The following is a 15,295-nucleotide window of genomic DNA, read 5'->3' as shown; positions in this document are numbered from 1 at the left end:
TGTGTTATTGAGCTGATTATATAGCCCTCTCACCCATCCATTCATCAAAAATTTTTAAATTCTTACTATATGTGAAATCCTGAATTAGATACTACAGGCTTTAAGGAAAATAGTAAACACAGCCCTTAAACTCCTTATAATTTAGAGAAATAAGCAGTCATCTTTTCTAAGTACTGAAACATGGATGTGTGGAAATCATCTCTGAATTTCTACCTGAGAATGTTGGCTGCTATTCAATGTGTTTAAGGTATTCTGATTTTGGAATATGCCCCCCTTAGGGAGAACCTTCTAAGTGAGAAGTTATAAAGAGCCCATGGAGCATAGTCTGATCTGGCAGAGGGCCTGTGGAAGACTTGCTCGTTCCTGAAATTCATGTTGATCAGTTACCTTGGTTCTGAAAACAGCATAGAGCTAGAAATATCTTTCAGAGAGAGAAGTTACATGTCCAATAGGGAGGGAAAACATGAGAAAAGGAAGATGCCATGTTTTTCTACGAGCTTTGTAATGGGGACAGCTAATATAAATTGTGGATTCGTAGGGAAGTAAGAAAAAAGGAAAATGCATGGAGGCCTGAGTGTTTTCAAAGAAAAATCTCCACAAGTCACAGTGACTGAATACCATGTGTAATGGACGACAGGGACTGTCAATGCTGATGGAGTTTCGAGCCTGCCTAATTGGGGAAATGCTGATGTTATTGATGAAGGAAAGGTACAGCATGCCGAGCTCAGTGTAGATGGAAGGAAAAGGATGAGCTCAGCTTGGCTAGTGATGATATGAGGGGAGAAAATAGAACAGCCAAGTGGGGATCTTCAGCAGAAATTAAAGACAGCACAGCTGGAAATTAGGTGAGAGAACAAAACTGAAGGTATACATTTGGGCATTATTTTTATAGATGTTATCCAAGAAGCAGACAGACATTTGTAGCAAGAGAAAGAGGCCAGAAACCAGGCTGAACTTTCAGAAATGCTCCAAGTTCAGAGTTAGGAGACAGAAAGAAGAAATGCCAGGGTTTGAGGCCAAGATCAAGCAAGGAGGTAGAATGACTAACCTTGGAAATAGGTAGAGGATGTTTCAAGCTTTCAAGACAGATGATCAATATATTCTTGAGCTTCTTATTCAATAAATGTGTCCTTAAGGGAAAAGAAATAAGATGGTAGCTCAAGAGGGCACCAAGATCATGCTAAGATTTTCTTTCAAGGTGAAGGAGAAACACACAGGTTGGAAGTCTACACAGGGAAAGAGTCTGAAGTTACCAGAGAGAAGGAATAAATACAGCAACATCATTCTCAGATATGAGTTAGCTTTAGAGAAAAATAAAGACACAGATTCCTTTGAGTTGAAGGGAAGAGCAAGAGGAGTAAACATGAAGGTGGAAACGTGCTGGAATAAAGATCAGAAACTCTGAAAGTGCTCATTAAAAACAGAATAGAGAATCATTTATCACTGAGTAAGAATACGGAGTTCAGAGGCATTAAGAGACTGAAGTAGCTGTTGGTAGACATGTGTTAAGTATTCATCCACAAATGAGGAAAGAACTTGCAGCTAAGTAATTTAGTGCTGAATTGAAAAGCAATCACAAAATAAATATTTGCTCAGTTCCTTCTGTGTGCTAGGCACATGTATTTGAAGCTGAATACATCTTTTACTAGCAACAATCTGTGACCAGGACTCAGGGATTCAGAGGGTCAAGGAGAGGAGTACTTAGTATGGAAGTGGGGATAGCATTGAAGGAAGTGCCGACCAGAAGTCCAGAATACAGAGCCAATCACAAAATGCTATTCAAGATTCTAATGATTTTTCTAGTTTTGTACTGAAAAAACTTACAACTTTTAGCATCCCTCAATTACATCTAGATCTTAGATATCATTCAACTCAATGTTTCTTAAAGGGGGCTTCTGTGAAATTCAGCAATGAGACTGAGCAGTTCCACATGTATTGATTTTATATATTTTGGTCTTTTTAATATGTTTAAACTGGTAAGATTTCTTTAGGTTATAATAGAATACCAAATGATATGGCTTGGCTATGTCCCCACCCAAATCTCATCTTGAATTGTAACTCCCATAATTCCCATATGTTGTGGGAGGAACCCAGTGGGAGGTGATTGAATTATGAGGATGGATCTTTCCTGTGCTGTTCTCATGATAGTAAATGAGTCTCCTGAGATTTGTTGGATTTAAAAACAGGAGCTTCCCTGCTCAAGCTTTCTCTTTGCCTGCTGCCATCCATATAAGAGGTGACTTGCTCCTCCTTGCCTTCTGCCATGATTGTGAGGTTTCCCCAGCCAAGTGGAACTCTAAGTCCATTAAACTTCTTTCTTTTGTAAATTGCCCAGTCTTGGGTATGTCTTTATCAGCAGCGTGAAAGTGGACTAATACATCAACTTAAACTAACTTAAGCCAAGGAGGAAGTAAATGGATCAAATGACTAATAGTAGGAAGAAAAAGGTACAGCAGGGCTCTTGGGATGAATGAAGCCAGGAATACTACTTAGATTCTCTCCATCATTCCACACTGTATCTATCCATGTGTAAGCTCTAATTCTTCCTATTGCAGAAGGACTTCTTCCTCATTATAATGAACATGGCCTCAGTCAGTTCCAAAGTCTCTTATAAGCACTCTCTCTCTGATCCAAGGTCAAAAATCTTGCAGGAACAACTTGATTGTGATTACTCCTTAAATTATAGGCATGAGCACAAGGACTATGGCCAGCCTGGATTGTTCAGTGTCCAACCCTGGCAAATCAGTGATGCTTGTGAGAAAGAAACTGTGGATATTTTAGAAATTGTCAGCTAAAGTGAGGAAAGAGGAATAGTTCCCAGAAAGAGGGAAAATAATTTGTATTCTTAGGATGAATAAACAAATTTTAAGAGATATGTCTTTGATCTTTTCTGCAATTTTATTCAGGTTCACTAGATAGGGTTTTCTTTGTATTTATCCAGAATATTCATAAGTAGTTGAATGGATAAATAAATCATATTTCATTTATGCAGTGGAATACTATTCAGAAATGAAAATGAATGAACTACAGTTACATGAAGCACAGTTGAATCTCACAAACATAATGTTAAGTAAAAGAAGACTTAATAACAAAATAACATATACTACACTTCTCCATTTATTCAAAAGTTAGTCTATGATGTTAGAAGACAGAAGAGCTCCATATATAGCTAGGAGGGAGGGCATCAGGAGGCTAATATTGTTCTATTCCTTGATTCATGTGGTGTCACATGGATGTGTTTACCTTGCAATAGTTCATTAAACCATATACTTATAATACAGTATGTTATACTTAAATAAAAACTTTTTCTACAAAACTGCTTGTGAGCAATGTTGGGGGATAGGAAAGAAACCCACTTCACTTAGTTTGAATAAAGTTTGCCACTATTAAGAATCATTGATGTAATTATATCCCCTATTCTTCTGCCTACAGTTTAACATATTTCCTACTCCTCAGCCTTATATTTGGTTGCTTTTCTGCTGTAGAGAGTCAGATTAGAAAACAAAGATATAAACACACAAAATGCCTGTTCAGAGATAATCAGTAACAGAGCCCAAAATAAAGGCTGCCCTTGACTTCTGAACCAAAATCTAGAACATTATACCAATCTGCCATAATATACACAATTCTACTAGTTCTGTTACCAAAAACTGCATTCATTCATTCACTCTGTATCTATTATAGGACAGCTAGTTGGGGAGTTCTCATTCTACCAGCCTGCAGCCCAGGGAATGCTAGAATGGAAACATGAATAGAGTGCTATATAACACACACAGGAAGCCATTTTATACTGGGTGGATCAGGGGTGCCTTCATAGAGGTAATTATATGTGTATTAAACATACACATACAAATGAGAAGCACATGTTCAGTAGTTAGGTGGGTGAACTGGTACAATACTGCCCAGGTTGAAACTTTGGCCGCATCACTTACCTGTTAGGCCGTAAGATCTGCTTGACCTTAGCACAGTCGTTTCGTGCTTCAGTCTTCTCAGTTGTAAACTGGGGACAAATTATGGAAGTTAATACATGTAAATGCATAGGAAGGTGCTATACACATACAAGAGTACTAAGAGTGATAGAGGGCTCAGTGGGAGAAGACTACCCCAGTGAGGAGGGATATTTTATCATGAACATTGTTTAGAACTGCAAATATACGGTAGTCAGAAAAAGTAGATGCCGTTTTTGGTTTTATTATTGTTTTCTTTGATTCTCTATAGACAATGTAATCCCTTATTGCCTTCATCTAAAAGAAATATTCCTACCTCCCCACCCTCCACCCTCTGTACTGCCAGGTACGCAGAATGTACTCTATAAGTGCTTGCTAGTATCATTGTTATTAATTAAGTATGGAAGGACATGTAGGGATTCTTCAGAAGAACTGGGAGGGTGGTAGAATGGACCTTCCTGACAGTGGAATCAATATATGCAAAGACAAATAAAAATACTATGTTCATTCAAATTATTAGTTAATATCCAAGCCAGGAAGGGAACTGGGCTTTCCCAAGAATGGTAGTGCCATCACTGGGAAGAAAAGTGAATCATTATGAGAATTTGCTTTGATAGGCATCATTGAAGTCCACTCACAATTTCACATGAGATTCTTCTGCCTGCAGTTAAACATTTTTCCCACTCCTCAGCATTACATTTGGTTGACTTTCTGCTCTAGAGTGTCAAGGATGGCTTGAAGATATCTATCTTTGAGAGTACAATTCTGCCAATAAGCTATTTCTGTGCAGTGTTTCTTATTCCTCCAATGTGAGCACTTACTTTAATAAAAAGAATAATCAACTGCTTTGTGTTTTAAAGGATTCTTAATGCCAACACTTCATAGTTCTTCTCCATGAGTGCAATTAAGTAAAGGGAGGGACAAAGCCCACTTAAATAATTCATAAAAGCATAACTACAGAAAAAAATGTTTAACGTAGTTTTTCCATTAATCAGTGACTTGGCTGCCACCAAGGTAGAGGATTCCTTTACATCCAGGGCCCAGCATACCAGGGGTCTGCAACCCCAGGCCACAGACCCGTATCAGGTCTGTGGCCTGTCAGGAACCAGGCCGCACAGCAGGAGGTGAGTGGCGAGCAACCATTAATGCCTGACATCTGCCTCCTGTCAGAGCAGCAGTGGCATCAGATTCTCATAGGAGCCCAAACCTATTGTAAACTATGCATGTGAGGGATCTAGGTTGTATGCTCCTTATGAGAATCTAATGCCTGATTATCTGAGGTAGAATAGTTTCATCCTGAAACAATCACCCAAGCCCAGTCTCTGGAAAAATGGTCTTCCACAAAGCCGGTCCCTGGTACCAAAAGGGTTGAAGACAATTGATGCATACCATTATATGACTCTACATGAGAGGCAAGACTTGTCTCACTGGAGCCCAGGAGGACTGAATAAAAGAATTATAAGAGAATGACAGACATCAGCACATTATGTAGGTCACTTAGGCTCCCCACACAAAACAAAACAAAATATTTCAGCTAAAATTAAAAATAAGCAATATATTTAATCAATTTACCCTAGCAAGTAAATATCACTTGTAAGTGCAATATGACTCCTCCTGAGGAAGAGCACCAAAGTAGAAAGCCAAACAAAACAGATAGAATACAATGAGATTATCAAGTGCCAAACTCCAGAAATGTTCCCAGTGGAGACTGAGGGTTAGACAAAATAAATTTTAATCCATGAACTGTCTTTATGAATCAACAAAGCTCAGAACATTATGTAAGGGAATTTGTGCCAAATAAAAATTACTTTAAAAACAGTAAAGTCCCATCATAAAGGACTCCAATAGACAGCATTCTCTAGCCTCAGCCTAATTCTCTATCCCGACATAATGCTTAGCAGTATAGCACCTGCAGCCCTCCACCTTGGTTTGCATCCCTAGTCTTGCCACTCTCAAGTTATATAACCTTGGACATGTTAGTTAACCTCTAGGAGTTTAAATTACCTTGTTTATAAAATGAGGTTAATACTACTACCCATCACATAGAGTTGTTACTAAAATTGAATGAAGTTTTGGCAGAAAGCACTTGGAACAGTGCCTAACACATAGTAAGAACTCTGTTAATGTTAGCTACCTTTTTTTATACTCATTAACCATTACCTCAGCACAGGTGCATGACCAGTGTGATCGGTGAGGCAAAACTCTACTGAAATTTATAAAAACAAAATATAGGCCAGGTACAGTGGCTCATGCCTGTAATCCCAGCACTTTGGGAGGCCAAGAGGGTTGGATCACCTCAGGAATTCGAGACCAGCCTGATCAACATGTAGAAACCCTGTCTCTACTAAAAATACAAAATTACCCCAGTGTGATGGTGCATGCCTGTAGTTCCAGCTGCTCAGGAGGCTGAGGCAAGAGAATCACTTGAACTTGGGAGGCAGAGGTTGCAGTGAGCCGGGATTACGCCATTGCACTCCAGCCTGGGCAACAAGAGCGAAACTCCATCTCAATAAATAATAGTAATAATTTGTGCTGTCAGAATGCCCAAGCAGGATATAATGAATCCTTGTGATGCTCATGAGAACACAACACCTTACAGTGCAGTCAGATCAGAAACATCAGGCTCTACGAAAGTCAGGAAACAGAAATCTCCCATACACTTTTGAATATCACATTTCCCAAACTTACCACATTATCTTCTCATCCCTCTCTCATCCCCTTTCTGATACCCTGGACTTTCTCCTCCTACTTCTCTTACTGTCTGTATCTTAGGAAATAGCATAGCCCCCACCCAAAGGCCCAGCTGAAACTCTAGCTAGTCAGACACCTACAAGTCAACTGACGTTTCATTCCTGCCTTAACTCCCCATCACTAGAACCATTAATACACACCTTGGAAATAGATCATTTTCATCCACTCCTCTTCAGGCACACTGCTGCTGCCTTGGGCTCTGCCCACATTATCTCTCAGCTGAACTGTTGCAATAGCCTCCTTATGCACCTCTCTGCTTCTACACTTGCTCCAGGCCAATCATATCTACAAAACCCTTGGAGAAAAGTGTCAAACTTGCAAAACCAATCATGGCACTTCCCCAATAAAAATTTATGTTTCTTTTGAGCCCCCTGCTCCTCTCTCCACTCTCAATTCCTTCCACACCTATGGCCCTGTTTTATCCTCTGGCCACACAGATTCACTGCAGGTTCCCAAATCTCCAATATTCCCTCTTCGCTCAGTGCTCTGGGAACATGCCCTTGACTCTTTTCAATAAGAGGAATAAGAGTTGATAAAATAAAGACAACTATGAAGAAATAAGAAGGAACAAAGAAAGTCTAGGGTCACAGAACATAGTAAATAAAGGTTATTTCAAGAGTTTGGGGAGGCCTGTAATCCCAGCACTTTGGGAGGCCTAGGCGGGTGGATCACGAGGTCAAGAGATCGAGACCACCCTGGTCAACATGGTGAAACCCCGTCTCTACTAAAAATACAAAACATTAGCTGGGCATGGTGGCGTGTGCCTGTAATCTCAGCTACTCAGGAGGCTGAGGCAGGAGAATTGCCTGAACCCAGGAGGCGGAGGTTGCGGTGAGCCGAGATCGCGCCATTGCACTCCAGCCTGGGTAACAAGAGTGAAACTCCGTCTCAAAAAAAAAAAAAAAAAAAAGAGTTTGGGGAGGAAATAAATTGTGTCAGGGGCAGAAACAAAAATAAGAACTAAGGATTTGGTCACACTGATTACTGCTCTATCCAGAAATCTCCAACTTACTTGACAAATCCCAGTCCAAATGTTGCCACTTCTCTGGAGCCCTACCTGACTTCTGCAGGCTGCCATTTCAGATTTTCTACCTTCCCACATTTATAACATTATACACAGAGCTCCATAAACAATGTTCTAACCATTTTATAATGGCTTGCTTGCAGGAATATCCTCCAGCAGAGTCTGGATACTGCAGACCATGATAATGATAATGACAACAGTGTAATAATAATAGTTGTTTATTTTATTGATAATGGTGACTATTTGGTAGACTCTAAGCACTTTGCTAAGGCATTTATTAGATTGAATTGCATAGAACTGCTGTGTTTATTGGTGAAAATGGTCATATATTATGACCAACTCATACCTGGTAGTTTCAGGTAGTTCAACCAAAAACATGCATTGTTCTAATCTTCACCACGATTCCAAGAGGCAGATGTGTTGTTATCCCCACTCTGTGAGTGATAAAATTGAGGTTCAGAGGTTTTAAGGAACTTTTCCCAAGGTGATATAACAGAAAAGTGAAGGAGCCCAGACTCTAATACAGGACTGCCTGACTTTCAACACCCCTAGCCAATATTATATTCTGACACACAGAATTATTAGTTTAATTGGTTAACCAACTAAAATAATAATATGGGGGTCTCTAAACATAATGGTTGCCTAGCATAAAGAGGCAAGCTGGTGTTCACCAGGTCTAAGTAGGACAAATCCTGATGTTCGTGTGTGAGTTAAAGCAGGCTTCTCTGTGGTAAGCAAAGGCTGTTAAATATTGAAATGAGCTAATAAGGAAGGTTATAGACTCTCCTTCAAGAGAAGGATTTCTTTCCCCCATGGAGAATAGATTCTATCTGTCTGAGATGGATTAAGTATAATCCTTTGGGAAGGTCAATAAATTGGCTTGCCAAGTCCTTTCCAGGCCCCTGATGATACTCGGATACACTGGCTCAATGTGGCTCAGTGCGTGGCCTGAAAATGGAGGGTGCTGATGCCCAAGCCAGAAATAATCTCTTCCTATTTTAAACTCACTTCGCCCTCTAACTCGTCCTTCTTTGGACATATGTAGAGATTTTTGTATGTTGTTCTGATTTCCACTGGAGAAAAATGCATCTAAAGCACAAAGCATGTGTGCTTCACTTTGACATCTCCCAGAGTGCCTAGCACAGTGCTTCATGCATTTTTAAACTTTGATCAAATGGTACTTCTTTTTGTCTTCTAAAAGAATCCTGTGGTATCAAACAAAAATAAGGCTGTGATTTTCATCTAAAATTTATTGTAAAAATTAAACTCACAGCATGAGAACAAACCTTTCTAAAGTGTGCTTTTGGTTTAAAGATGAACCAGCACTGTAGTCAATAAGAAAGAGAACTGGCTAGATTACTAACAGATAATTGCCCATCCTAATAAGTAAGCAAGTGTCTAACAATTCCACATTAGAGTGACTACCATCTCAAAATAATAATAATGGAAAAGTCTTTTTCATAATTGTCATTCCCTTAGAAGCATAACTTTTTATACTTTTTAACAAATAAGTACAAAAAATTACTCTAGATCCTTATTCTCAATAAAAACAATAACTACACATGTATAGAACATTAAAGAGGGAAATAAAACAAAATTATTTCAAATGGTTTGTCTCATTTGATCCATATAACAGTTCTTACCATTTATATCACGGCTCTGGAGGATATTTACAGGAAACTTGGATCAGAGAGGTGAAGAAAATTGCTATGAGTCACAAAGCTTGCAACAGTAGGGTCTATACTAAAACCCAGGTGTTTTCCTGATTTCAAATTCCATAATTTTTCCACTGCATCCACATGGCCAATCTTTTTTTAAAAGCATCTTTACCTCAGGTGGACGCTATGGGTCATACCTGTAATCTCAGCACCTTGGGAGGTCAAGACGGGCAGATCTCTTGCAGTTGGGAGTTTGAGACCAGCCTGGCCAGCATGGTGAAACCCCATCTCTACTAAAAAAACAAAAAAGTAAGCTGGGCATGGTGGCAGGTGCCTGTAATCCCAGATACTCGGGAAGCTGAGGTAGGAGAATTGCTTGAACCTGGGAGGCAGAGATTGCAGTAAACCAAGATCATGCCATTGCGCTCCAGTCAGGTAACAAGAGTGAGATGCTGTTTCAAAAAAAAAAAAAAAAGCATTTTTACTTCAGCAATATAGTTAATCAAGCTTCAGAGAAAGTGACCAATTTGCTGCAGGAGGCACATTTTATTAATTTTGGTAACTGAGCTTGAACATTAATTCCCCATATCTTATAAAATATCTGTAGTTACATTTATTGAGCATTTGCTTCTTGCCACTGAACTAAGTGCTTTATATGGAGTATCTAATTTATTCCGTGAAAGTCTGGAAGGTTGGTCTTCCCATTTTCCAATGTGGAAACTAACTGCAGCTGACAGAAATTAAGTAACTTTCCCAAGGTCACATGGTTGGGAAAGTTAAGTGGAAGAACAGTGATCTGAACCCCTTTCAGCTGAATCCAGAATCCAGGCTCTTGACCACCATGCTAATCTGCTATGCTACTGGTTCCCAGGGCTTGGTCCTGGGCAGTAAGCATCAATATCCCTGGGAACTTGGAAGAAATATAAAGTATCTGGCCACACCACATCCCAGACCTACTGAATCAAAAGCTCTGGGAGGGAGCTCCAGAACTCTGTTTTAAGCCCTGTAGGTGCTCCTGAGGTACACTAAAATTTGAGCAACATTGTCTAGAGTGAAATAAGAGTAGATGGTAGCCATTTACAAGGATTCATTATATACTCTTTGCTATCAGGGAATGTAAAAAGGAATTAAGAGAAGTTAGAGACAACTAATAACATTGAAAATCTTCTGAGTGTATTAAAGCCAAAAAGGGAAAAAAAAATAACCTTAACTAGTGCATGCAGAACGTGAAAACGGCAATGATGAGTAATTAGTCAGGCAATATGTTACACTGTAATCAAAGATCAGACAATTACAGAAAAACTAAATGACACAGAGTTTATTACTGCATGGCAAATGACCATTAATAAAACGTGACTGTTAAAACAACTAACGGGATAAATAATTGCAGAAGGAAATGTCAGCTGTAGAAGGAACAACTTGTGGTCTTAATCACTTGGTGAAATTATAGGTATGGACACAGAATAAAAAGAAAAGAATGGAAATTCACTGTGCTATAAGAAAAACATGGCATGAACGTGATAGCTATTTTAATACAAAATCGAGGTAGTTACAGAGATGTCACTGCTTAATGAAAGTTTGACCTGGCTAATATTTCAACTGCCAAAATAATGAATAATTTTAATACCACATTGTTTGGCAAGAATTCCCATCCCCAATGTGGAAACAAGAAACTCTCTTGGAGTTGCTAAAATGTAACAATTACTTGACTGGGAATTTATCTGACACTCTTGGTTATTCCTTGGATTCATCTGGCTGAAGCCCTCCACTGACCTGTAATTTTTTTTACAGGAGTAACTGCACATGAGTGCTTTTGAAGAGAAAACCAAGAGCAGCTTCCAAGGACATATCCTTCATTTATCACTCATTATATCTCTTTAGAGGACTGCTTTTTCAAAGTACAATGTGGAGAGACTGAAAAGTGACATCAACAAAAAAAAATCTAATAATACCTGCAAGGTAGTATGAAAAGAAAAATGATTCCAACAGAGATATCAAAAGTCATTATACAACATAACTATGAGTTATTTTTCTCATGTGATGGCTACTGATTTGAGGTCTTAAAAATAACTTCATTAGTTGTTTAAGAGGAAGCAAATCAAAGAGAACACATTAATTGAAGCTGTCAAAGGAAATATTAACAAGTAAAATCTCATTTAGACAAATGAGATTTATCAGGAAAAAGTATGTTCTTATATAACTCAGTGTTTTGTAATAATTTTCTATTCCCATATTTTAAAAAATTAACTAAAATGTACTGACTGCTTACTTCATGCCAGAAATCATTCTAAGCTTATTATGTGAATTATCCTTGGTAATTTTCATAGCAACTCTATGATATACAACTATTCTTGCCCTCTCTCAATTTCACATTTTGCAGATGAAAAAGTTGAAGGCAGAAAGCTAAAGTTACAGGTGGCATCTAGTTTCCAAGGACAGCCCCAAATAATTCCATCCCTTCCTGTATGTTCAAGCTGCTCCATCTACAATAAAGTGAAACTCACATTCCTTCTCCTTGAATCTGTGCTGGATCTGACTCCGATTTGACCAATAGAATACAGAGAAAGAAGTATTATGCATCTTCCAAGCCAGGAATTAAGAAGGCCTGGCAGCTTCTACATCTTGAAATCTAGCCACCATGTTGCAAGGAAGCCCAAGAAGCCATGTGGAGAGGCTTATGTGGAGAATAATCAAGGCCCCTGGCTGATAATTTCCACTAAGCTCTCAGCCAACAGCCAGCACCAACTTGCCAGTTTTGTGAGTGAACCATTCTGGAAATGGATATCCCAGACCTAGTCAAAACACTCTAGCCAATGGTTCATGGAACGAAGATAAGCTGTCTGTCTCTACCAAGTTCTGCCCAGATGACAAAAATCATTGTTGTTTTAAGGCACTAAGTTGTGAAGTGATTGATTGCACATCAATAGATAATTAAAACTCTGAACTACACAAAGTTATAGAGTGAGATGATACAATATCAGGTAGGCCATACCTTTCGCTCTCAAATATATTAACAAACTGCAAGTGCGGATGTGGAATGGAATGATTCCAATCAGAGGCAAGGGTGAATAAAGGTGTTCATAGATGGACATTTTATTCAACAAGTATTCATTGAGAACCATTGAGGCAGTAGGCACTGAGCCCAAATATGCCGGATATAGAGATAAACTGTCAGAATCCTGAGCCCAAGGAATTTTCCATGCAAGGCTACTAAGAGTGTCAAAGAGGTTTTTAAAAATGAATTCTTGGCTGGCTGTGGTGGCTCATGGCTCTAATAACCAGCACTTTGGGAGGCTAAGACAGAAGGCTCACTTGAAGCCAGGCGTTCAAGAGCAGCATCGACAAAATATGAGACCCCCATTTCCACAAAACAAAACAAAAAAAACAAAAGACAAAAAAATTAGCTGGGCATGGTAGTATGCACCTGTAGTTCCAGCTATTCAGGAGGCTGAAGTGGGAGGATTGCATGATCTCAGGAGGTCGAGGCTGCAGTGAACTATGGTCACACCACTGTACTTCAGCCTGGGTGACAAAGCAAAATCTTGTCTCAAAAAAAGAATTCTTTTTTAAAAAACAGGAATTTCCATTTCCAGCTAAAATAGAGTTACTTCATCTCTCCCTCTTACAGAAGCAGAAACCCTCTTACAACTAAAAAATAGTGGACATAACAACACCAACAAGCTGACTCAGTTTCTGAAAAAGGAGAAGACAGACTGCCTAGGAATCTCAGAACTTAAGGAAAGACACTGTAGTAAGTTCCCCTCCCATCACTTCCTCTAGTCCCACATAGATCCCAGATATGGCACTGCAGAAGCCTCCAACCAGAGACTATCAACATGCACAGGAAAAGCCTATTCCCTTCTTCCAAAGGGCTAGGAAAGGGTGGCCTACCAACAGAAATATTTATGGCAATTCCACCTTACTGCAGCCAAATCCTAAAGAAAAAACTGCATTTCCCCATCCTATGGTTTCAGCGGGGCTGAGTACAGCACTCATCTTCCACCCACCTATAAAGTTTCCCTTTTTATAAAACCTACAGTGAGGCTCATATTCCCCACTTGGGTAGTGTCTTGACCACCCAAGAGGTCCAGAGGGAGGCAGAGCCTCCCGTCCCTACCAGATAACAAAAAAATTTTAAGAACTGTGAGTCCACCTTCCCGTGGCCCCTGTGGCAGTAGAGCTCAGTGGAAATAGGAGGTATGAGGCTAGTCATGCCCACCCAGCAGTAATGGGAGGTCTGAGGTTGGGTTAGTTGGAACTCGTTGTTCTGCCAACCCCTCTTTTGGTGTCAATGACACCCAGCCAGGAGCTGGGCTTTGGTCCCGCCCTGCAGCAACAAAGCAATGTGAGTCAGCCCTCTGCTTTCTTCCTCCCTGATGATGGCAGGGCACAGTCACAGTCATTAGTCAGTCTTACAGGCCCGCTAAGAGGCAAAGAAGCCGTGCAAGTTGATGCCCCACTTCCTCTAGGAACATGTCAGTGGGGCTAAGGAAAGAGCTAAATTTTTATCCCACCCGCCTGTAATAAGGCAGTGTGAACAAGCACTTCACTTCTGTTATTGGCAGAGCCCCTTGGGAAGCTGGACATATACTCACACCCAGCCCTCAAGCTACACCTCAACAGGGGGACTATGTATAACACTAAAAAAAAAAGATTAAATAGAATCCAGAGTGCTACAATATAACATCCAAAATGTCCATGATACAATAGAAAATCACAATTTAAATAGAAAAGATATCCACAGCCACCAACACCAAGATTAATCAGATATTGAATATCTGACAAAGATGTTAAAGCAACCATCATAAAAATGTTTCCATGAGCAATGGTAAATTGTCTTGAAACAAACGAAAAAAATAATAAAAACAATTATCAACAATATTATCTCAAGTTATTAGGTTTATATAACTAGCAACTATGGCTAGAGCATCTGTTCTTTCTCAAAATACAGAAGTTGCTTATTCTAGAACAATAAAGATAACTTGTCAACCTGAAAATATATACAGTGCTGACTCTCATCTTCCAAGAACCTAAGAAATTATCATGCAATTTAATCTTCCAAAGACCCCACAGCCAACATCATGACCAGAAGTTAACTTTATTGTTTCACATTTGTTGCTTACCCATTTTCCATCAGTTTCACCCTGTGTATTCATTTGTTTAGCATCTATTTTGAAGCTTCAAAGCTCTCATAAAAATCCTCTAGCACACAGTAAATGGAAGAAACTGACTATTTTGGGCTTGACACTGACTTTTATTTGCCCTTGACAATGATAAAAATGTACCTCTTTTCTTCTGAAGGAAAAAAAAATTGTCAAATGTTTGCTGTGGGACAAGACCTTAGAGAGAGAAATGCTTCCAATGGTCTTTCTTCATTGTTTTAGGTTTGTATGATATCAATCAAGAGGTGCCCCAAAGTGAACCTTTGCTTAATATCTGCCATAAGTCTAAAATATATATATACAGTCTTTGTGCATTAAACACCTTTCTGTCTTGAGGCATTTTCTCTTGAAGTGGAAACACTGTGAGGAATTACATCTCAGGGATGAGTGCCCTGTTAGGATTCACAACACCTGAGCTCCATCTGACTTTACTGCTCATTGACCAGTGTGACATGGGACAAGTCTTTTAACTTCTCTAACCTTGTCTTATTATTTGTACAATGAGGAAAACCCACCTATCTGGTCCACTTGGAAGAGTTAACAAGAAAAATAAAATGGTACCTATGTGTATGAGTTTTACAATATAATGAGCTATATAAATATAACTGATCCATATCAGTAAAAATTTTTTGGTAGAAATTAGTAAAATTGTATAGAAATTGATTGTTACATCAAAATAAACTCTTCAGTAATTCAAACATACAAATATGATTTTTGGGATACCTAGAGAGCTAGTAGGTATATTAAAAAGGA

Source organism: Sapajus apella, unplaced genomic scaffold (assembly GCF_009761245.1).
Source record: "Sapajus apella isolate SASKATOON/1434 unplaced genomic scaffold, GSC_monkey_1.0 scaffold42, whole genome shotgun sequence".
Classification (NCBI taxonomy): domain Eukaryota; kingdom Metazoa; phylum Chordata; class Mammalia; order Primates; family Cebidae; genus Sapajus; species Sapajus apella.
This window is presented reverse-complemented; position numbering follows the sequence as displayed.